This window comes from Oncorhynchus mykiss, chromosome 11 (assembly GCF_057628025.1).
Source record: "Oncorhynchus mykiss isolate SJ-2025 chromosome 11, ASM5762802v1, whole genome shotgun sequence".
Classification (NCBI taxonomy): domain Eukaryota; kingdom Metazoa; phylum Chordata; class Actinopteri; order Salmoniformes; family Salmonidae; genus Oncorhynchus; species Oncorhynchus mykiss.
Window position 1 is genome coordinate 969,214 of NC_143032.1, and position 24,246 is coordinate 993,459.

The 24,246-nt window shown below is 47.6% G+C and overlaps 1 protein-coding gene across 5 annotated transcripts in view; it reads left to right on the plus strand.

Annotated features, from left to right (window-relative positions):
• The first annotated feature begins 23,046 nt into the window (after positions 1 to 23,046).
• Positions 23,047 to 24,246, plus strand: part of LOC110535150 (SH2/SH3 adapter protein Nck1) — a 118,737-nt gene continuing 117,537 nt past the window's right edge. For 2 of the 5 annotated variants that reach the window (XM_090189214.1, XM_090189215.1), the window contains exon 1: positions 23,047 to 23,215. The gene's annotated coding sequence lies outside the window, so the exon portion shown is untranslated. Of the gene's footprint in view, positions 23,384 to 24,246 lie in introns of all 5 variants that reach the window. The other 3 variants (XM_090189211.1, XM_090189212.1, XM_090189213.1) reach the window with 2 other exon arrangements.

The following is a 24,246-nucleotide window of genomic DNA, read 5'->3' on the forward strand; positions in this document are numbered from 1 at the left end:
GGAACTCCGTTTGGGTCTTTACGCATGGAACTCCGTTTGGGTCTCTGCGTATGGAATGCTGTTTGGGTCTTTATGCATGGAACTCCGTTATGGTCTCTGCGTATGGAAAGCCGTTTGGGTCTCTGCGTATGGAATGCCGTTTGGGTCTTTACGTATGGAACTCCGTTTGGGTCTCTGCGTATGGAACTCCGTTTGGGTCTTTACGTATGGAACTCTGTTTGGGTCTCTGCGTATGGAACGCCGTTTGGGTCTCTGCGTATGGAACTCTGTTTGGGTCTCTGCGTATGGAACTCCGTTTGGGTCTTTACGTACGGAACTCCGTTTGGGTCTCTGCGTATGGAATGCTGTTTGGGTCTCTGCGTATGGAATGCTGTTTGGGTCTCTGCGTATGGAATGCTGTTTGGGTCTCTATGTATGGAACTCCGTTTGGGTCTTTACGTATGGAACTCCGTTTGGGTCTTTCCGTATGGAACTCCGTTTGGGTCTTTCCGTATGGAACTCCGTTTGGGTCTTTACGTATGGAACTCAGTTTGGGTCTCTGCGTATGGAACGCTGTTTGGGTCTTTACGTATTGAACTCCGTTTGGGTCTCTGCGTATGGAACTCCGTTTGGGTCTTTACATATGGAACTCCGTTTGGGTCTCTGCGTATGGAACTCCGTTTGGGTCTTTACATATGGAATGCTGTTTGGGTCTCTGCGTATGGAATGCTGTTTGGGTCTCTGCGTATGGAACTCCGTTTGGGTCTCTACGTATGGAATGCTGTTTGGGTCTCTGCGTTTGGAATGCTGTTTGGGTCTTTACGTATGGAACTCCGTTTGGGTCTTTACGCATGGAACTCCGTTTGGGTCTCTGCCTATGGAACTCCGTTTGGGTCTCTGCGTATGGAACTCCGTTTGGGTCTCTGCGTATGGAATGCTGTTTGGGTCTCTGCGTATGGAACTCCGTTTGGGTCTTTACGTATGGAACTCCGTTTGGGTCTCTGCATATGGAACTCTGTTTGGGTCTTTACGTATGGAACTCCGTTTGGGTCTCTGCATATGGAACTCCGTTTGGGTCTCTGCGTATGGAATGCTGTTTGGGTCTCTGCGTATGGAATGCTGTTTGGGTCTCTGCGTATGGAACTTCGTTTGGGTCTCTGCATATGGAACTCCGTTTGGGTCTCTGCATATGGAATGCTGTTTTGGTCTCTGCGTATGGAATGCTGTTTGGGTCTCTGCGTATGGAACTTCGTTTGGGTCTCTGCGTATGGAACTTCGTTTGGGTCTCTGCGTATGGAACTTAGTTTGGGTCTCTGCGTATGGAACTCCGTTTGGGTCTTTACGTATGGAACTCCGTTTGGGTCTCTGCGTATGGAACTCTGTTTGGGTCTCTACGTATGGAACTCCGTTTGGGTCTCTGCGTATGGAACTCCGTTTGGGTCTTTACGTATGGAACTCCGTTTGGGTCTCTGCGTATGGAACTCCGTTTGGGTCTTTACGTATGGAACTCCGTTTGGGTCTTTACGTATGGAACTCCGTTTGGGTCTCTGCGGATGGAACTCCGTTTTGGTCTTTACGTATGGAATGCTGTTTGGGTCTTTACGTATGGAACTCCGTTTGGGTCTTTACGTATGGAACTCCGTTTGGGTCTTTACGCATGGAACTCCGTTTGGGTCTCTGCGTATGGAATGCTGTTTGGGTCTTTACGTATGGAACTCCGTTTGGGTCTCTGCGTATGGAAAGCCGTTTGGGTCTCTGCGTATGGAATGCCTTTTGGGTCTTTACGTATGGAACTCCGTTTGGGTCTCTGCGTATGGAACTCCGTTTGGGTCTTTACCTATGGAACTCTGTTTGGGTCTCTGCGTATGGAACACCGTTTGGGTCTCTGCGTATGGAACTCTGTTTGGGTCTCTGCGTATGGAACTCCGTTTGGGTATTTACGTACGGAACTCCGTTTGGGTCTCTGCGTATGGAACTCCGTTTGGGTCTCTGCGTATGGAATGCTGTTTGGGTCTCTACGTATGGAACTCCGTTTGGGTCTTTACGTATGGAACTCCGTTTGGGTCTTTCCGTATGGAACGCCGTTTGGGTCTTTACGTATGGAACTCCGTTTGGGTCTCTGCGTATGGAACTCTGTTTGGGTCTCTGCGTATGGAACTCCGTTTGGGTATTTACGTACGGAACTCCGTTTGGGTCTCTGCGTATGGAACTCCGTTTGGGTCTCTGCGTATGGAATGCTTTTTGGGTCTTTACGTATTGAACTCCGTTTGGGTCTCTGCGTATGGAACTCCATTTTGGTCTTTACATATGGAACTCTGTTTGGGTCTCTGCGTATGGAATGCTGTTTGGGTCTTTACATATGGAACTCCGTTTGGGTCTCTACGTATGGAATGCTGTTTGGGTCTCTGCGTATGGAACTCCGTTTGGGTCTCTACGTATGGAATGCTGTTTGGGTCTCTGCGTATGGAACTCCGTTTGGGTCTCTACGTATGGAATGCTGTTTGGGTCTTTACGTTCGGAACTCCGTTTGGGTCTTTACGTATGGAACTCCGTTTGGTTCTTTACGTATGGAACTCCGTTAGGGTCTTTACGTATGGAATGCTGTTTGGGTCTTTACGTATGGAACTCCGTTTGGGTCTTTACGTATGGAACTCCGTTTGGGTCTCTGCGTATGGAATGCTGTTTGGGTCTTTACGTATGGAACTCCGTTTGGGTCTTTACGCATGGAACTCCGTTTGGGTCTCTGCGTATGGAACTCCGTTTGGGTTTTTACGTATGGAACGCCGTTTGGGTCTCTGCGTATGGAACTCTGTTTGGGTCCCTGCGTATGGAATGCTGTTTGGGTCTCTGCGTATGGAATGCTGTTTGGGTCTTTACATATGGAACTCCGTTTGGGTCTCTACGTATGGAATGCTGTTTGGGTCTCTGCGTATGGAACTCCGTTTGGGTCTCTGCGTATGGAATGCTGTTTGGGTCTCTGCGTATGGAACTCCGTTTGGGTCTCTACGTATGGAATGCTGTTTGGGTCTTTACGTTCAGAACTCCGTTTGGGTCTTTACGTATGGAACTCCGTTTGGGTCTTTACGTATGGAACTCCGTTAGGGTCTTTACGTATGGAATGCTGTTTGGGTCTTTACGTATGGAACTCCGTTTGGGTCTTTACGTATGGAACTCCGTTTGGGTCTCTGCGTATGGAATGCTGTTTGGGTCTTTACGTATGGAACTCCGTTTGGGTCTTTACGCATGGAACTCCGTTTGGGTCTCTGCGTATGGAATGCTGTTTGGGTCTTTACGTATGGAACTCCGTTATGGTCTCTGCGTATGGAACTCTGTTTGGGTCTCTGCGTATGGAATGCTGTTTGGGTCTCTGCGTATGGAATGCTGTTTGGGTCTCTGCGTATGGAACTTTGTTTGGGTCTCTGCGTATGGAACTCTGTTTGGGTCTCTGCGTATGGAATGCTGTTTGGGTCTCTGCGTATGGAATGCTGTTTGGGTCTCTACGTATGGAACTTCGTTTGGGTCTTTACGTATGGAACTCCGTTTGGGTCTTTCCGTATGGAACTCCGTTTGGGTCTTTACGTATTGAACTCCGTTTGGGTCTCTGCGTATGGAACTCCGTTTTGGTCTTTACATATGGAACTCCGTTTGGGTCTCTGCGTATGGAATGCTGTTTGGGTCTTTACATATGGAACTCCGTTTGGGTCTCTACGTATGGAATGCTGTTTGGGTCTCTGCGTATGGAACTCCGTTTGGTTCTCTACGTATGGAATGCTGTTTGGGTCTCTGCGTATGGAACTCCGTTTGGGTCTCTACGTATGGAATGCTGTTTGGGTCTTTACGTACGGAACTCCGTTTGGGTCTTTACGTATGGAACTCCGTTTGGGTCTTTACGTATGGAACTCCGTTAGGGTCTTTACGTATGGAATGCTGTTTGGGTCTTTACGTATGGAACTCCGTTTGGGTCTTTACGTATGGAACTCCGTTTGGGTCTCTGCGTATGGAATGCTGTTTGGGTCTTTACGTATGGAACTCCGTTTGGGTCTTTACGCATGGAACTCCGTTTGGGTCTCTGCGTATGGAATGCTGTTTGGGTCTTTACGCATGGAACTCCGTTATGGTCTCTGCGTATGGAAAGCCGTTTGGGTCTCTGCGTATGGAATGCCGTTTGGGTCTTTACGTATGGAACTCCGTTTGGGTCTCTGTGTATGGAACTCCGTTTGGGTCTTTACGTATGGAACTCTGTTTGGGTCTCTGGGTATGGAACGCCGTTTGGGTCTCTGCGTATGGAACTCTGTTTGGGTCTCTGCGTATGGAACTCCGTTTGGGTCTTTACGTACGGAACTCCGTTTGGGTCTCTGCGTATGGAACTCCGTTTGGGTCTCTGCGTATGGAATGCTGTTTGGGTCTCTGCGTATGGAATGCTGTTTGGTTCTCTACGTATGGAACTCCGTTTGGGTCTTTACGTATGGAACTCCGTTTGGGTCTTTCCGTATGGAACTCCGTTTGGGTCTTTACGTATGGAATGCTGTTTGGGTCTTTACATATGGAACTCCGTTTGGGTCTCTGCGTATGGAATGCTGTTTGGGTCTTTACATATGGAACTCCGTTTGGGTCTCTACGTATGGAATGCTGTTTGGGTCTCTGCGTATGGAACTCCGTTTTGGTCTTTACATATGGAACTCCGTTTGGGTCTCTGCGTATGGAATGCTGTTTGGGTCTTTACATATGGAACTCCGTTTGGGTCTCTACGTATGGAATGCTGTTTGGGTCTCTGCGTATGGAACTCCGTTTGGTTCTCTACGTATGGAATGCTGATTGGGTCTCTGCGTATGGAACTCCGTTTGGGTCTCTACGTATGGAATGCTGTTTGGGTCTTTACGTACGGAACTCCGTTTGGGTCTTTACGTATGGAACTCCGTTTGGGTCTTTACGTATGGAACTCCGTTAGGGTCTTTACGTATGGAATGCTGTTTGGGTCTTTACGTATGGAACTCCGTTTGGGTCTTTACGTATGGAACTCCGTTTGGGTCTCTGCGTATGGAATGCTGTTTGGGTCTTTACGTATGGAACTCCGTTTGGGTCTTTACGCATGGAACTCCGTTTGGGTCTCTGCGTATGGAATGCTGTTTGGGTCTTTATGCATGGAACTCCGTTATGGTCTCTGCGTATGGAAAGCCGTTTGGGTCTCTGCGTATGGAATGCCGTTTGGGTCTTTACGTATGGAACTCCGTTTGGGTCTCTGCGTATGGAACTCCGTTTGGGTCTTTACGTATGGAACTCTGTTTGGGTCTCTGCGTATGGAACGCCGTTTGGGTCTCTGCGTATGGAACTCTGTTTGGGTCTCTGCGTATGGAACTCCGTTTGGGTCTTTACGTACGGAACTCCGTTTGGGTCTCTGCGTATGGAATGCTGTTTGGGTCTCTGCGTATGGAATGCTGTTTGGGTCTCTGCGTATGGAATGCTGTTTGGGTCTCTATGTATGGAACTCCGTTTGGGTCTTTACGTATGGAACTCCGTTTGGGTCTTTCCGTATGGAACTCCGTTTGGGTCTTTCCGTATGGAACTCCGTTTGGGTCTTTACGTATGGAACTCAGTTTGGGTCTCTGCGTATGGAACGCTGTTTGGGTCTTTACGTATTGAACTCCGTTTGGGTCTCTGCGTATGGAACTCCGTTTGGGTCTTTACATATGGAACTCCGTTTGGGTCTCTGCGTATGGAACTCCGTTTGGGTCTTTACATATGGAATGCTGTTTGGGTCTCTGCGTATGGAATGCTGTTTGGGTCTCTGCGTATGGAACTCCGTTTGGGTCTCTACGTATGGAATGCTGTTTGGGTCTCTGCGTTTGGAATGCTGTTTGGGTCTTTACGTATGGAACTCCGTTTGGGTCTTTACGCATGGAACTCCGTTTGGGTCTCTGCGTATGGAACTCCGTTTGGGTCTCTGCGTATGGAACTCCGTTTGGGTCTCTGCGTATGGAATGCTGTTTGGGTCTCTGCGTATGGAATGCTGTTTGGGTCTCTACGTATGGAACTCCGTTTGGGTCTTTACGTATGGAACTCCGTTTGGGTCTTTCCGTATGGAACTCCGTTTGGGTCTCTGCGTATGGAATGCTGTTTGGGTCTCTGCGTATGGAATGCTGTTTGGGTCTCTGCGTATGGAACTCCGTTTGGGTCTCTACGTATGGAATGCTGTTTGGGTCTCTGCGTTTGGAATGCTGTTTGGGTCTTTACGTATGGAACTCCGTTTGGGTCTTTACGCATGGAACTCCGTTTGGGTCTCTGCGTATGGAATGCTGTTTGGGTCTTTACGTATGGAACTCCGTTATGGTCTCTGCGTATGGAAAGCCGTTTGGGTCTCTGCGTATGGAATGCCGTTTGGGTCTTTACGTATGGAACTCCGTTTGGGTCTCTGCGTATGGAACTCCGTTTGGGTTTTTACGTATGGAACTCTGTTTGGGTCTCTGCGTATGGAACGCCGTTTGGGTCTCTGCGTATGGAACTCTGTTTGGGTCTCTGCGTATGGAATGCTGTTTGGGTCTCTGCGTATGGAATGCTGTTTGGGTCTCTACGTATGGAACTCCGTTTGGGTCTTTACGTATGGAACTCCGTTTGGGTCTTTCCGTATGGAACTCCGTTTGGGTCTTTACGTATGCAATGCTGTTTGGGTCTTTACGTATTGAACTCCGTTTGGGTCTCTGCGTATGGAACTCCGTTTTGGTCTTTACATATGGAACTCCGTTTGGGTCTCTGCGTATGGAATGCTGTTTGGGTCTTTACATATGGAACTCCGTTTGGGTCTCTACGTATGGAATGCTGTTTGGGTCTCTGCGTATGGAACTCCGTTTGGTTCTCTACGTATGGAATGCTGTTTGGGTCTTTACGTATGGAACTCCGTTTGGGTCTTTACGTATGGAACTCCGTTTGGGTCTTTACGTATGGAACTCCGTTTGGGTCTCTGCGTATGGAACTCCGTTTGGGTCTTTACGTACGGAACTCCGTTTGGGTCTCTGCGTATGGAACTCCGTTTGGGTCTCTGCGTATGGAATGCTGTTTGGGTCTCTGCGTATGGAATGCTGTTTGGGTCTCTACGTATGGAACTCCGTTTGGGTCTTTACGTATGGAACTCCGTTTGGGTCTTTCCGTATGGAACTCCGTTTGGGTCTCTGCGTATGGAATGCTGTTTGGGTCTCTGCGTATGGAACTCTGTTTGGGTCTCTACGTATGGAATGCTGTTTGGGTCTCTGCGTATGGAACTCCGTTTGGGTCTCTACGTATGGAATGCTGTTTGGGTCTTTACGTTCGGAACTCCGTTTGGGTCTTTACGTATGGAACTCCGTTTGGGTCTTTACGTATGGAACTCCGTTAGGGTCTTTACGTATGGAATGCTGTTTGGGTCTTTACGTATGGAACTCCGTTTGGGTCTTTACGTATGGAACTCCGTTTAGGTCTCTGCGTATGGAATGCTGTTTGGGTCTTTACGTATGGAACTCCGTTTGGGTCTTTACGCATGGAACTCCGTTTGGGTCTCTGCGTATGGAATGCTGTTTGGGTGTTTACGTATGGAACTCCGTTATGGTCTCTGCGTATGGAAAGCCGTTTGGGTCTCTGCGTATGGAATGCCGTTTGGGTCTTTACGTATGGAACTCCGTTTGGGTCTCTGCGTATGGAACTCCGTTTGGGTCTCTACGTATGGAATGCTGTTTGGGTCTTTACGTTCGGAACTCCGTTTGGGTCTTTACGTATGGAACTCCGTTTGGGTCTTTACGTATGGAACTCCGTTAGGGTCTTTACGTATGGAATGCTGTTTGGGTCTTTACGTATGGAACTCCGTTTGGGTCTTTACGTATGGAACTCCGTTTAGGTCTCTGCGTATGGAATGCTGTTTGGGTCTTTACGTATGGAACTCCGTTTGGGTCTTTACGCATGGAACTCCGTTTGGGTCTCTGCGTATGGAATGCTGTTTGGGTGTTTACGTATGGAACTCCGTTATGGTCTCTGCGTATGGAAAGCCGTTTGGGTCTCTGCGTATGGAATGCCGTTTGGGTCTTTACGTATGGAACTCCGTTTGGGTCTCTGCGTATGGAACTCCGTTTGGGTTTTTACGTATGGAACTCTGTTTGGGTCTCTGCGTATGGAACGCCGTTTGGGTCTCTGCGTATGGAACTCTGTTTGGCTCCCTGCGTATGGAATGCTGTTTGGGTCTCTGCGTATGGAATGCTGTTTGGGTCTTTACATATGGAACTGCGTTTGGGTCTCTACGTATGGAATGCTGTTTGGGTCTCTGCGTATGGAACTCCGTTTGGGTCTCTACGTATGGAATGCTGTTTGGGTCTCTGCGTATGGAACTCCGTTTGGGTCTCTACGTATGGAATGCTGTTTGGGTCTTTACGTTCAGAACTCCGTTTGGGTCTTTACGTATGGAACTCCGTTTGGGTCTTTACGTATGGAACTCCGTTAGGGTCTTTACGTATGGAATGCTGTTTGGGTCTTTAAGTATGGAACTCCGTTTGGGTCTTTACGTATGGAACTCCGTTTGGGTCTCTGCGTATGGAATGCTGTTTGGGTTATTACGTATGGAACTCCGTTTTGGTCTTTACGCATGGAACTCCGTTTGGGTTTTTACGTATGGAACTCTGTTTGGGTCTCTGCGTATGGAACGCCGTTTGGGTCTCTGCGTATGGAATGCCGTTTGGGTCTTTACGTATGGAAAGCCGTTTGGGTCTCTGCGTATGGAATGCCATTTGGGTCTTTACGTATGGAACTCCGTTTGGGTCTCTGCGTATGGAACTCCGTTAGGGTTTTTACGTATGGAACTCTGTTTGGGTCTCTGCGTATGGAACGCCGTTTGGGTCTCTGCGTATGGAACTCTGTTTGGGTCTCTGCGTATGGAATGCTGTTTGGGTATCTGCGTATGGAATGCTGTTTGGGTCTCTACGTATGGAACTCCGTTTGGGTCTTTCCGTATGGAACTCCGTTTGGGTCTTTACGTATGGAATGCTGTTTGGGTCTTTACGTATGGAACTCCGTTTGGGTCTTTACGTATGGAACTCCGTTAGGGTCTTTACGTATGGAATGCTGTTTGGGTCTTTACGTATGGAACTCCGTTTGGGTCTTTACGTATGGAACTCCGTTTGGGTCTCTGCGTATGGAATGCTGTTTGGGTCTTTACGTATGGAACTCCGTTTGGGTCTTTACGCATGGAACTCCGTTTGGGTCTCTGCGTATGGAATGCTGTTTGGGTCTTTACGTATGGAACTCCGTTATGGTCTCTGCGTATGGAAAGCCGTTTGGGTCTCTGCGTATGGAATGCCGTTTGGGTCTTTACGTATGGAACTCCGTTTGGGTCTCTGCGTATGGAACTCCGTTTGGGTCTTTACGTATGGAACTCTGTTTGGGTCTCTGCGTATGGAACGCCGTTTGGGTCTCTGCGTATGGAACTCTGTTTGGGTCTCTGCGTATGGAACTCCGTTTGGGTCTTTACGTACGGAACTCCGTTTGGGTCTCTGCGTATGGAACTCCGTTTGGGTCTCTGCGTATGGAATGCTGTTTGGGTCTCTGCGTATGGAACTCCGTTTGGGTCTCTACGTATGGAATGCTGTTTGGGTCTCTGCGTTTGGAATGCTGTTTCGGTCTTTACGTATGGAACTCCGTTTGGGTCTTTACGCATGGAACTCCGTTTGGGTCTCTGCGTATGGAATGCTGTTTGGGTCTTTACGTATGGAACTCCGTTATGGTCTATGCGTATGGAAAGCCGTTTGGGTCTCTGCGTATGGAATGCCGTTTGGGTCTTTACGTATGGAACTCCGTTTGGGTCTCTGCGTATGGAACTCCGTTTGGGTTTTTACGTATGGAACTCTGTTTGGGTCTCTACGTATGGAACTCCGTTTGGGTCTTTACGTATGGAACTCCGTTTGGGTCTTTACGTATGGAACTCCGTTAGGGTCTTTACGTATGGAATGCTGTTTGGGTCTTTACGTATGGAACTCCGTTTGGGTCTTTACGTATGGAACTCCGTTTGGGTCTCTACGTATGGAATGCTGTTTGGGTCTTTACGTACGGAACTCCGTTTGGGTCTTTACGTATGGAACTCCGTTTGGGTCTTTACGTATGGAACTCCGTTAGGGTCTTTACGTATGGAATGCTGTTTGGGTCTTTACGTATGGAACTCCGTTTGGGTCTTTACGTATGGAACTCCGTTTGGGTCTCTGCGTATGGAATGCTGTTTGGGTCTTTACGTATGGAACTCCGTTTGGGTCTTTACGCATGGAACTCCGTTTGGGTCTCTGCGTATGGAATGCTGTTTGGGTCTTTACGTATGGAACTCCGTTATGGTCTCTGCGTATGGAAAGCCGTTTGGGTCTCTGCGTATGGAATGCCGTTTGGGTCTTTACGTATGGAACTCCGTTTGGGTCTCTGCGTATGGAATGCTGTTTGGGTCTTTACGTATGGAACTCCGTTATGGTCTCTGCGTATGGAAAGCCGTTTGGGTCTCTGCGTATGGAATGCCGTTTGGGTCTTTACGTATGGAACTCCGTTTGGGTCTTTACGTATGGAACTCTGTTTGGGTCTCTGCGTATGGAACGCCGTTTGGGTCTCTGCGTATGGAACTCTGTTTGGGTCTCTGCGTATGGAACTCCGTTTGGGTCTTTACGTATGGAACTCCGTTTGGGTCTCTGCGTATGGAACTCCGTTTGGGTCTCTGCTTATGGAATGCTGTTTGGGTCTCTGCGTATGGAATGCTGTTTGGGTCTCTACGTATGGAACTCCGTTTGGGTCTTTACGTATGGAACTCCGTTTGGGTCTTTCCGTATGGAACTCTGTTTGGGTCTTTACGTATGGAATGCTGTTTGGGTCTTTACGTATTGAACTCCGTTTGGGTCTCTGCGTATGGAACTCCGTTTGGGTCTTTACATATGGAACTCCGTTTGGGTCTCTGCGTATGGAACTCCGTTTGGGTCTTTACGTATGGAATGCTGTTTCGGTCTTTACGTATGGAACTCCGTTATGGTCTCTGCGTATGGAACTCTGTTTGGGTCTCTGCGTATGGAATGCTGTTTGGGTCTCTGCGTATGGAATGCTGTTTGGGTCTCTACGTATGGAACTCCGTTTGGGTCTTTACGTAAGGAACTCCGTTTGGGTCTTTACGTATGGAATGCTGTTTGGGTCTTTACGTATTGAACTCCGTTTGGGTCTCTGCGTATGGATCTCCGTTTTGGTCTTTACATATGGAACTCCGTTTGGGTCTCTGCGTATGGAACTCCGTTTGGGTGTTTACGTATGGAATGCTGTTTGGGTCTTTACGTATTGAACTCCGTTTGGTTCTTTACGTATGGAATGCTGTTTGGGTCTTTACATATGGAACTCCGTTTGGGTCTCTACGTATGGAATGCTGTTTGGGTCTCTGCGTATGGAACTCTGTTTGGTTCTCTACGTATGGAATGCTGTTTGGGTCTCTGCGTATGGAACTCCGTTTGGGTCTCTACGTATGGAATGCTGTTTGGGTCTTTACGTACGGAACTCCGTTTGGGTCTTTACGTATGGAACTCTGTTTGGGTCTTTACGTATGGAACTCCGTTAGGGTCTTTACGTATGGAATGCTGTTTGGGTCTTTACGTATGGAACTCCGTTTGGGTCTTTACGTATGGATCTCCGTTTGGGTCTCTGCGTATGGAATGCTGTTTGGGTCTTTACGTATGGATCTCCGTTTGGGTCTTTACGCATGGAACTCCGTTTGGGTCTCTGCGTATGGAATGCCGTTTGGGTCTTTACGTATGGAACTCCGTTTGGGTCTCTGCGTATGGAACTCCGTTATGGTCTCTGCGTATGGAAAGCCGTTTGGGTCTCTGCGTATGGAATGCCGTTTGGGTCTTTACGTATGGAACTCCGTTTGGGTCTTTTACGTATGGAACTCTGTTTGGGTCTCTGCATATGGAACGCCGTTTGGGTCTCTGCGTATGGAACTCCGTTTGGGTCTTTACGTACGGAACTCCGTTCGGGTCTCTGAGTATGGAACTCCGTTTGGGTCTCTGCGTATGGAATGCTGTTTGGGTCTCTGCGTATGGAATGCTGTTTGGGTCTCTACGTATGGAACTCTGTTTGGGTCTTTACGTATGGAACTCCGTTTGGGTCTTTCCGTATGGAACTCCGTTTGGGTCTTTACGTATGGAACTCCGTTAGGGTCTTTACGTATGGAATGCTGTTTGGGTCTTTACGTATGGAACTCCGTTTGGGTCTTTGCGTATGGAACTCCGTTTGGGTCTCTGCGTATGGAATGCTGTTTGGGTCTTTACGTATGGAACTCCGTTATGGTCTCTGCGTATGGAAAGCCGTTTGGGTCTCTGCGTATGGAATGCCGTTTGGGTCTTTACGTATGGAACTCCGTTTGGGTCTCTGCGTATGGAACTCCGTTTGGGTTTTTACGTATGGAACTCTGTTTGGGTCTCTACGTATGGAACTCCGTTTGGGTCTTTACGTATGGAACTCCGTTTGGGTCTTTACGTATGGAACTCCGTTAGGGTCTTTACGTATGGAATGCTGTTTGGGTCTTTACTTATGGAACTCCGTTTGGGTCTTTACGTATGGAACTCCGTTTGGGTCTCTACGTATGGAATGCTGTTTGGGTCTTTACGTACGGAACTCCGTTTGGGTCTTTACGTATGGAACTCCGTTTGGGTCTTTACGTATGGAACTCCGTTAGGGTCTTTACGTATGGAATGCTGTTTGGGTCTTTACGTATGGAACTCCGTTTGGGTCTTTACGTATGGAACTCCGTTTGGGTCTCTGCGTATGGAATGCTGTTTGGGTCTTTACGTATGGAACTCCGTTTGGGTCTTTACGCATGGAACTCCGTTTGGGTCTCTGCGTATGGAATGCTGTTTGGGTCTTTACGTATGGAACTCCGTTATGGTCTCTGCGTATGGAAAGCCGTTTGGGTCTCTGCGTATGGAATGCCGTTTGGGTCTTTACGTATGGAACTCCGTTTGGGTCTCTGCGTATGGAATGCTGTTTGGGTCTTTACGTATGGAACTCCGTTATGTTCTCTGCGTATGGAAAGCCGTTTGGGTCTCTGCGTATGGAATGCCGTTTGGGTCTTTACGTATGGAACTCCGTTTGGGTCTTTACGTATGGAACTCTGTTTGGGTCTCTGCGTATGGAACGCCGTTTGGGTCTCTGCGTATGGAACTCTGTTTGGGTCTCTGCGTATGGAACTCCGTTTGGGTCTTTACGTACGGAACTCCGTTTGGGTCTCTGCGTATGGAACTCCGTTTGGGTCTCTGCTTATGGAATGCTGTTTGGGTCTCTGCGTATGGAATGCTGTTTGGGTCTCTACGTATGGAACTCCGTTTGGGTCTTTACGTATGGAACTCCGTTTGGGTCTTTCCGTATGGAACTCTGTTTGGGTCTTTACGTATGGAATGCTGTTTGGGTCTTTACGTATTGAACTCCGTTTGGGTCTCTGCGTATGGAACTCCGTTTGGGTCTTTACATATGGAACTCCGTTTGGGTCTCTGCGTATGGAACTCCGTTTGGGTCTTTACGTATGGAATGCTGTTTCGGTCTTTACGTATGGAACTCCGTTATGGTCTCTGCGTATGGAACTCTGTTTGGGTCTCTGCGTATGGAATGCTGTTTGGGTCTCTGCGTATGGAATGCTGTTTGGGTCTCTACGTATGGAACTCCGTTTGGGTCTTTACGTAAGGAACTCCGTTTGGGTCTTTACGTATGGAATGCTGTTTGGGTCTTTACGTATTGAACTCCGTTTGGGTCTCTGCGTATGGATCTCCGTTTTGGTCTTTACATATGGAACTCCGTTTGGGTCTCTGCGTATGGAACTCCGTTTGGGTGTTTACGTATGGAATGCTGTTTGGGTCTTTACGTATTGAACTCCGTTTGGTTCTTTACGTATGGAATGCTGTTTGGGTCTTTACATATGGAACTCCGTTTGGGTCTCTACGTATGGAATGCTGTTTGGGTCTCTGCGTATGGAACTCTGTTTGGTTCTCTACGTATGGAATGCTGTTTGGGTCTCTGCGTATGGAACTCCGTTTGGGTCTCTACGTATGGAATGCTGTTTGGGTCTTTACGTACGGAACTCCGTTTGGGTCTTTACGTATGGAACTCCGTTTGGGTCTTTACGTATGGAACTCCGTTAGGGTCTTTACGTATGGAATGCTGTTTGGGTCTTTACGTATGGAACTCCGTTTGGGTCTTTACGTATGGATCTCCGTTTGGGTCTCTGCGTATGGAATGCTGTTTGGGTCTTTACGTATGGATCTCCGTTTGGGTCTTTACGCATGGAACTCCGTTTGGGTCTCTGCGTATGGAATGCCGTTTGGGTCTTTACGTATGGAACTCCGTTTGGGTCTCTGCGTATGGAACTCCGTTATGGTCTCTGCGTATGGAAAGCCGTTTGGGTCTCTGCGTATGGAATGCCGTTTGGGTCTTTACGTATGGAACTCCGTTTGGGTCTTTTACGTATGGAACTCTGTTTGGGTCTCTGCATATGGAACGCCGTTTGGGTCTCTGCGTATGGAACTCCGTTTGGGTCTTTACGTACGGAACTCCGTTCGGGTCTCTGAGTATGGAACTCCGTTTGGGTCTCTGCGTATGGAATGCTGTTTGGGTCTCTGCGTATGGAATGCTGTTTGGGTCTCTACGTATGGAACTCCGTTTGGGTCTTTACGTATGGAATGCTGTTTGGGTCTTTACATATGGAACTCCGTTTGGGTCTCTACGTATGGAATGCTGTTTGGGTCTCTGCGTATGGAACTCTGTTTGGTTCTCTACGTATGGAATGCTGTTTGGGTCTCTGCGTATGGAACTCCGTTTGGGTCTCTACGTATGGAATGCTGTTTGGGTCTTTACGTACGGAACTCCGTTTGGGTCTCTGCGTATGGAACTCCGTTTTGGTCTTTACGTATGGAACTCCGTTTGGGTCTTTCCGTATGGAACTCCGTTTGGGTCTTTACGTATGGAACTCCGTTTGGGTCTCTGCGTATGGAATGCTGTTTGGGTCTCTGCGTATGGAATGCTGTTTGGGTCTCTACGTATGGAACTCCGTTTGGGTCTTTACGTATGGAATGCTGTTTGGGTCTTTACATATGGAACTCCGTTTGGGTCTCTACGTATGGAATGCTGTTTGGGTCTCTGCGTATGGAACTCTGTTTGGTTCTCTACGTATGGAATGCTGTTTGGGTCTCTGCGTATGGAACTCCGTTTGGGTCTCTACGTATGGAATGCTGTTTGGGTCTTTACGTACGGAACTCCGTTTGGGTCTTTACGTATGGAACTCCGTTTGGGTCTTTACGTATGGAACTCCGTTAGGGTCTTTACGTATGGAATGCTGTTTGGGTCTTTACGTATGGAACTCCGTTTGGGTCTTTACGTATGGATCTCCGTTTGGGTCTCTGCGTATGGAATGCTGTTTGGGTCTTTACGTATGGATCTCCGTTTGGGTCTTTACGCATGGAACTCCGTTTGGGTCTCTGCGTATGGAATGCCGTTTGGGTCTTTACGTATGGAACTCCGTTTGGGTCTCTGCGTATGGAACTCCGTTATGGTCTCTGCGTATGGAAAGCCGTTTGGGTCTCTGCGTATGGAATGCCGTTTGGGTCTTTACGTATGGAACTCCGTTTGGGTCTTTTACGTATGGAACTCTGTTTGGGTCTCTGCATATGGAACGCCGTTTGGGTCTCTGCGTATGGAACTCCGTTTGGGTCTTTACGTACGGAACTCCGTTCGGGTCTCTGAGTATGGAACTCCGTTTGGGTCTCTGCGTATGGAATGCTGTTTGGGTCTCTGCGTATGGAATGCTGTTTGGGTCTCTACGTATGGAACTCCGTTTGGGTCTTTACGTATGGAACTCCGTTTGGGTCTTTCCGTATGGAACTCCGTTTGGGTCTTTACGTATGGAACTCCGTTTGGGTCTTTCCGTATGGAACTCCGTTTGGGTCTTTACGTATGGAACTCCGTTTGGGTCTTTCCGTATGGAACTCCGTTTGGGTCTTTACGTATGGAATGCTGTTTGGGTCTCTGCGTATGGAACTCCGTTTGGTTCTCTACGTATGGAATGCTGTTTGGGTCTCTGCGTATGGAACTCCGTTTGGGTCTCTACGTATGGAATGCTGTTTGGGTCTCTGCGTATGGAACTCCGTTTGGGTCTCTACGTATGGAATGCTGTTTGGGTCTTTACGTACGGAACTCCGTTTGGGTCTTTACGTATGGAACTCCGTTTGGGTCTTTACGTATGGAACTCCGTTAGGGTCTTTACGTATGGAATGCTGTTTGGGTCTTTACGTATGGAACTCCGTTTGGGTCTCTACGTATGGAATGCTGTTTGGGTCTCTGCGTATGGAACTCCGTTTGGGTCTCTACGTATGGAATGCTGTTTGGGTCTTTACGTACGGAACTCCGTTTGGGTCTTTACGTATGGAACTCCGTTTGGGTCTTTACGTATGGAACTCCGTTAGGGTCTTTACGTATGGAATGCTGTTTGGGTCTTTACGTATGGAACTCCGTTTGGGTCTCTACGTATGGAATGCTGTTTGGGTCTCTGCGTATGGAACTCTGTTTGGTTCTCTACGTATGGAATGCTGTTTGGGTCTCTGCGTATGGAACTCCGTTTGGGTCTCTACGTATGGAATGCTGTTTGGGTCTTTACGTACGGAACTCCGTTTGGGTCTTTACGTATGGAACTCCGTTTGGGTCTTTACGTATGGAACTCCGTTAGGGTCTTTACGTATGGAATGCTGTTTGGGTCTTTACGTATGGAACTCCGTTTGGGTCTTTACGTATGGATCTCCGTTTGGGTCTCTGCGTATGGAATGCTGTTTGGGTCTTTACGTATGGATCTCCGTTTGGGTCTTTACGCATGGAACTCCGTTTGGGTCTCTGCGTATGGAATGCTGTTTGGGTCTTTACGTATGGAACTCCGTTATGGTCTCTGCGTATGGAAAGCCGTTTGGGTCTCTGCGTATGGAATGCCGTTTGGGTCTTTACGTATGGAACTCCGTTTGGGTCTCTGCGTATGGAACTCCGTTATGGTCTCTGCGTATGGAAAGCCGTTTGGGTCTCTGCGTATGGAATGCCGTTTGGGTCTTTACGTATGGAACTCTGTTTGGGTCTCTGCGTATGGAACGCCGTTTGGGTCTCTGCGTATGGAACTCCGTTTGGGTCTTTACGTATGGAACTCCGTTTGGGTCTTTCCGTATGGAACTCCGTTTGGGTCTTTCCGTATGGAACTCCGTTTGGGTCTTTACGTATGGAACTCCGTTTGGGTCTCTGCGTATGGAACTCCGTTTTGGTCTTTACGTATGGAACTCCGTTTGGGTCTTTCCGTATGGAACTCCGTTTGGGTCTTTACGTATGGAACTCCGTTTGGGTCTCTGCGTATGGAACTCCGTTTGGGTCTTTACGTATGGAACTCCGTTTGGGTCTTTCCGTATGGAACTCCGTTTGGGTCTTTACGTATGGAATGCTGTTTGGGTCTTTACGTATTGAACTCCGTTTGGGTCTCTGCGTATGGAACTCCGTTTTGGTCTTTACGTATGGAACTCCGTTTGGGTCTTTCCGTATGGAACTCCGTTTGGGTCTTTACGTATGGAACTCCGTTTGGGTCTCTGCGTATGGAACTCCGTTTGGGTCTTTACGTATGGAACTCCGTTTGGGTCTTTCCGTATGGAACTCCGTTTGGGTCTTTACGTATGGAATGCTGTTTGGGTCTTTACGTATTGAACTCTGTTTGGGTCTCTGCGTATGGAACTCCGTTTTGGTCTTTACATATGGAACTCCGTTTGGGTCTCTGCGTATGGAATGCTGTTTGGGTCTTTACATATGGAACTCCGTTTGGGTCTATACGTATGGAATGCTGTTTGGGTCTCTGCGTATGGAACTCCGTTTGGTTCTCTACGTATGGAATGCTGTTTGGGTCTCTGCGTATGGAACTCCGTTTGGGTCTCTACGTATGGAATGCTGTTTGGGTCTTTACGTACGGAACTCCGTTTGGGTCTTTACGTATGGAACTCCGTTTGGGTCTTTACGTATGGAACTCCGTTAGGGTCTTTACGTATGGAATGCTGTTTGGGTCTTTACGTATGGAACTCCGTTTGGGTCTTTACGTATGGAATGCTGTTTGGGTCTTTACGTATGGATCTCCGTTTGGGTCTTTACGCATGGAACTCCGTTTGGGTCTCTGCGTATGGAATGCTGTTTGGGTCTTTACGTATGGAACTCCGTTATGGTCTCTGCGTATGGAAAGCCGTTTGGGTCTCTGCGTATGGAATGCCGTTTGGGTCTTTACGTATGGAACTCCGTTTGGGTCTCTGCGTATGGAACTCCGTTTGGGTCTTTGCGTATGGAACGCCGTTTGGGTCTCTGCATATGGAACTCCGTTTGGGTCTCTGCGTATGGAACGCCGTTTGGGTCTCTGCGTATGGAACGCCGTTTGGGTCTCTGCGTATGGAACTCCGTTTGGGTCTTTACGTACGGAACTCCGTTTGGGTCTCTGCGTATGGAACTCCGTTTGGGTCTCTGCGTATGGAACTCCGTTTGGGTCTTTTACGTATGGAAAGCCGTTTGGGTCTCTGCGTATGGAACTCTGTTTGGGTCTCTGCGTATGGAACGCCGTTTGGGTCTCTGCGTATGGAACGCCGTTTGGGTCTCTGCGTATGGAACTCCGTTTGGGTCTTTACGTACGGAACTCCGTTTGGGTCTCTGCGTATGGAACTCCGTTTGGGTCTCTGCGTATGGAATGCTGTTTGGGTCTCTGCGTATGGAATGCTGTTTGGGTCTCTACGTATGGAACTCCGTTTGGGTCTTTCCGTATGGAACTCCGTTTGGGTCTTTACGTATGGAACTCCGTTTGGGTCTTTACGTATGGAACTCCGTTTGGGTCTCTGCGTATGGAACTCCGTTTGGGTCTTTACATATGGAACTCCGTTTGGGTCTCTGCGTATGGAACTCCGTTTGGGTCTTTACGTATTGAACTCCGTTTGGGTCTCTGCGTATGGAACTCCGTTTGGGTCTTTACGTATGGAATGCTGTTTGGGTCTCTGCGTTTGGAACTCCGTTTGGGTCTCTACGTATGGAATGCTGTTTGGGTCTCTGCGTATGGAATGCTGTTTGGGTCTCTGCGTATGGAATGCTGTTTGGGTCTCTGCGTATGGAACTCCGTTTGGGTCTCTACGTATGGAATGCTGTTTGGGTCTCTGCGTTTGGAACTCCGTTTGGGTCTCTACGTATGGAATGCTGTTTGGGTCTCTGCGTATGGAACTCCGTTTGGGTCTCTACGTATGGAATGCTGTTTGGGTCTCTGCGTATGGAATGCTGTTTGGGTCTCTGCGTATGGAACTCCGTTTGGGTCTCTACGTATGGAATGCTGTTTGGGTCTCTACGTATGGAATGCCGTTTCGGTCTCTGCGTATGGAATGCTGTTTGGGTCTCTGCGTATGGAATGCTGTTTGGGTCTCTGCGTATGGAATGCCGTTTGGGTCTCTGCGTATGGAATGCTGTTTGGGTCTCTGCGTATGGAATGCCTTTTCGGTCTCTCCGTATGGAATGCTGTTTGGTCTCTGCGTATGGAATGCTGTTTGGGTCTTTACGTATGGAACTCCGTTTGGGTCTTTACGTATGGAACTCCGTTTGGGTCTTTGCGTATGGAACTCCGTTTTGGTCTCTACGTATGGAACTCTGTCTGGGTCTCTGCGTATGGAATGCTGTTTGGGTCTTTACGTATGGAACTCCGTTTCGGTCTCTACGTATGGAATGCTGTTTGGGTCTCTGCGTATGGAACTTCGTTTGGGTCTCTGCGTATGGAATGCTGTTTTGGTCTCTGCGTATGGAATGCTGTTTGGGTCTCTGCGTATGGAATGCTGTTTGGGTCTCTGCGTATGGAATGCTGTTTGGGTCTCTGCGTATGGAACTCCGTTTGGGTCTCTGCGTATGGAATGCTGTTTGGGTCTCTGCGTATGGAATGCTGTTTGGGTCTCTGCGTATGGAATGCTGTTTGGGTCTCTGCGTATGGAATGCTGTTTGGGTCTCTGCGTATGGAATGCTGTTTGTGTCTCTGCGTATGGAATGCTGTTTGGGTCTCTGCGTATGGAATGCATTTCGGGTCTCTGCGTATGGAATGCCGTTTGGGTCTTTACGTATGGAACTCACAGAAATACGTAATACGGTGTGCGTAATACGGTGTGTTTGGGATCCTTGTCATGCTGAAAGAACCAGCCACGTTTCATCTTCAATGCCCTTGCTGATGGAAGGAGGTTTTCACTCAAAATCTCACGATACATGGCCCCCTTCATTCTTTCCTTTACACGGATCAGTCGTCCTGGTACCTTTGCAGAAAAACAGCCCCAAAGCATGATGTTTCCACCCCCATGCTTCACAGTAGGTATGGTGTTCTTTGGATGCAACTCAGCATTCTTTGTCCTCCAAACACGACGAGTTGAGTTTTTACCAAAAAGTTATATTTTGGTTTCATCTGACCATATGACATTCTTCCAATCTTCTTCTGGATCATCCAAATGCTCTCTAGCAAACTTCAGACGGGTACTGGCTTAAGCAGGGGGACACGTCTGGCACTGCAGGATTTGAGTCCCTGGCGGCGTAGTATGTTATTGCTACTCTCACAAAGAACAAGAACAGCAACAGCAGTGCACAGCTAGGGATCTCCCGGTACAGAACTCTCACCTGCACACGAGGTTGGGGGTGATTCTATACATTCTACAGGTTCACGTTCACCATTAAGGGTGGTACAGGAAACACTGACCGAAGTCTTTGTTCCTTCCCTGTCTTAATGGATTTTCTTTCTCTTTGAGGGGGGTCGCTGCGGTCTCATCAAGACTGCCACACAACATACATTTGATTTGACATAGGCCTAGATTATGAATAAACTTGTAAATGTTGATTTGTAAACGGGTTTCTCAATGCCTCAGGAGGTGAAGGCAAATGTACAAGTGTTTGCCAAGCGTTGATGGTATGCAGACAAACTTAACCAGTGTTGAATGAATGAATAGATAACCCTTATAGAAATACCACTGTTTATTTTATTTTTTATTTCACCTTTATTTAACCAGGTAGGCAAGTTGAGAACAAGTTCTCATTTACAACTGCGACCTGGCCAAGATAAAGCAAAGCAGTTCGACACATACAACAGAGTTACACATGGAGTAAAACAAAACATACAGTCAATAATACAGTAGAAACAAGTCTATATACGATGTGAGCAAATGAGGTGAGATAAGGGAGGTAAAGGCAAAAAAAAAGGCCATGGTGGCAAAGTAAATACAATATCGCAAGTAAAACACTGGAATGGTAGATTTGCAGTGGAAGAATGTGCAAAGTAGAAATAAAAATAATGGGGTGCAAAGGAGCAAATAAATAAATAAATAAAATAAAATAAATACAGTAGGGAAAGAGGTAGTTGTTTGGGCTAAATTATAGATGGGCTACAGGTGCAGTAATCGTTGGCAGCAGAGAACTGGAAGGAGAGGCGGCCAAAGAAAGAATTGGTTTTGGGGGTGATTAGCGAGATATACCTGCTGGAGCGTGTGCTACAGGTGGGAGTTGCTATGGTGACCAGCGAGCTGAGATAAGGGGGGAATTTACCTAGCAGGGTCTTGTAGATGACATGGAGCCAGTGGGTTTGGCGACGAGTATGAAGCGAGGGCCAGCCAACGAGAGCATACAGGTCGCAATGGTGGGTAGTATATGGGGCTTTGGTGACAAAACGGATGGCACTGTGATAGACTGCATCCAGTTTGTTGAGTAGAGTGCTGGAGGCTATTTTGTAAATGACATCGCCGAAGTCGAGCATTGGTAGGATGGTCAGTTTTACGAGGGTATGGTTGGCAGCATGAGTGAAGGATGCTTTGTTGCGAAATAGTAAGCAAATTCTAGATTTCACTTTGGATTGGAGATGTTTGATGTGGGTCTGGAAGGAGAGTTTACAGAGTAACCAGACACCCAGGTATTTGTAGTTGTCCAGTAGCACTGGAGGATAGGCACACCAGTCTATTCTAGTCACTGCAGGATAGGCACACCAGTCTATTCTAGTCACTGCAGGATAGGCACACCAGTCTATTCTAGTCACTGCAGGATAGGCACACCAGTCTATTCTAGTCACTGCAGGATAGGCACACCAGTCTATTCTGGTCACTGCAGGATAGGCATACCAGTCTATTCTGGTCACTGCAGGATAGGTTTCAGTCTATTCTGGTCACTGCAGGATACGCATACCTGTCTATGTTGGTCACTGCAGGATAGGCATACCAGTCTATTCTGGCCACTGCAGGATAGGCATACCAGTCTATTCTGGTCTCTGCAGGATAGGCATACCAGTCTATGTTGGCCACTGCAGGATAGGCATACCAGTCTATGTTGGTCACTGCAGGATAGGCATACCAGTCTATTCGGGTCACTGCAGTGGCCATTGAAGAATACCATGGTGGTCAAAGAATGTCCTCTTACAGCAGTAGGCTAACCCTGTAATAGTTGGACAACCTGCCAATTACAGAGATTTGATCGTTATTTCCCTGGAAGAAAATAATGTTAATAGAAAATACTAGGCTAATAGATGCTTGTACTACATTTAGCCTTACATACGATACATACTCTACGTGAGAGCACATTATAGCAGTACAAATACACAGACTTTATGTGAGAGACAACTTGATTTGTGTCAAGGGAAAAACAAACATTTCATGTCAACATGTGAGTTTGTCTTGGGTTAGGTCTATCTGGGATCATTGGGACGTCGCAACCCTAACATAAACCTGAACCATATTATATTTTTATTTAACTAGGCAGGTCAGTTAAGAACAAGTTCACATTTACAACCACGGCGTACACCGGCTAAACCCGGACGACGCTGGACCGGTTGTGATACAGCCTGGATAATCCTTACCATAACAATTTTATACGTCAACCCTAATGGGGGGAAGTCCCAATGATCCCGTAAAGCAAGGACCGTTCGTTTTGCATGGCCCGGTGCCCCAGTTGAGTGAATATTTATACTCCTCTTACACGGGGCACCGGGCCATGTAAGATGAACTCACCCAATGGGGATGCGGTAAAAATTTGATAGGCAGCCAACCACTGTTGTGGTGGACCGGTTTGATTGACACTGCCACTGTCCAATGGGAGCATTGTGTATCGTGAACACTGGGAGCAACTCGCAGAGGTATCTCTGTGGCTTGAGCTTTGTCATGCTGGAAACGGGAAAGCTATTTCCAACAAGGTTGGTATTATGATTATAGTCAGCTAGACAAGTTGTGCAAGGTTACCTTAGCTAGCTAGGTTTTAGTCCTAGCCACCATCCATCTACACGGGCGTTTCAAATCATCTCTGCTGTACATGGTGATTTCATCAACCGAGAAAGGACAGGTAGGACCGATCAGCTAACCAGGTAAGAAGCAGGGGGATCTGCAATGTTCATGCCAGCAACTTGATTAGCTTCACTAGCTGGTAGGTTAGCAAAGAAATATAAAATCTGGCCTCAACTCTTGGGAACAGAGGCACGGCCTGATAATAAAACATCATCCCTCGTAGTGTTTGCTGAATAATAGCATATTGATTAGTTAACTACATAGCTATCACTGCCTTCTTGGCAAGCTAGTTGTCTAGATTGCTAATGTTAGTTAGCCAGCTGTCTTGCCAGGGTGGCAGATATGCCAACTGGGTGTTCATTTGGCTGGCTGAGATTGTCTCACATAGTAGGATTATTGTGGATAGTCAGATTCATATAATAGTTCGTTTTTAAAACGTTTTATATGTTTTGCATGAAGAACGGTTTCCCTATTAATGAAGTTTACATTACACATCTGAAATGAGGCTCCCTGGTGAGACTTGACAAATGCAGAAAATCCGTTTATGAAAATAAACGTTTTAGCACAGTGACAATGTTATTTTTGCGAAGACAGACTTTATTTGATTCTGATTTTCTGATACATACAGTTGGTATGTGGAAACTATTATACTTTCAGTTTTTCCCGAACTCACTTCACTCGTGCATAGATGTTTTATCATCGTCTGAAACGCCACGTACAGCAGTGTCCTGGACTATTGGACAGATGCTTTTAGTTTTCTCAGCACAGTTCAAAATATATCTCTGTCGACAAGTTTTAAATGAATAGAGGACAAAGTGTTGGTTTGTCATGGTGGGGAGGTGCAGGTTGGTTTGTCACGGTGGGGAGGTGCACGTTGGTCTGTCACGGTGGGGAGGTGCGCGTTGGTCTGTCACGGTGGGGAGGTGCGCGTTGGTCTGTCACG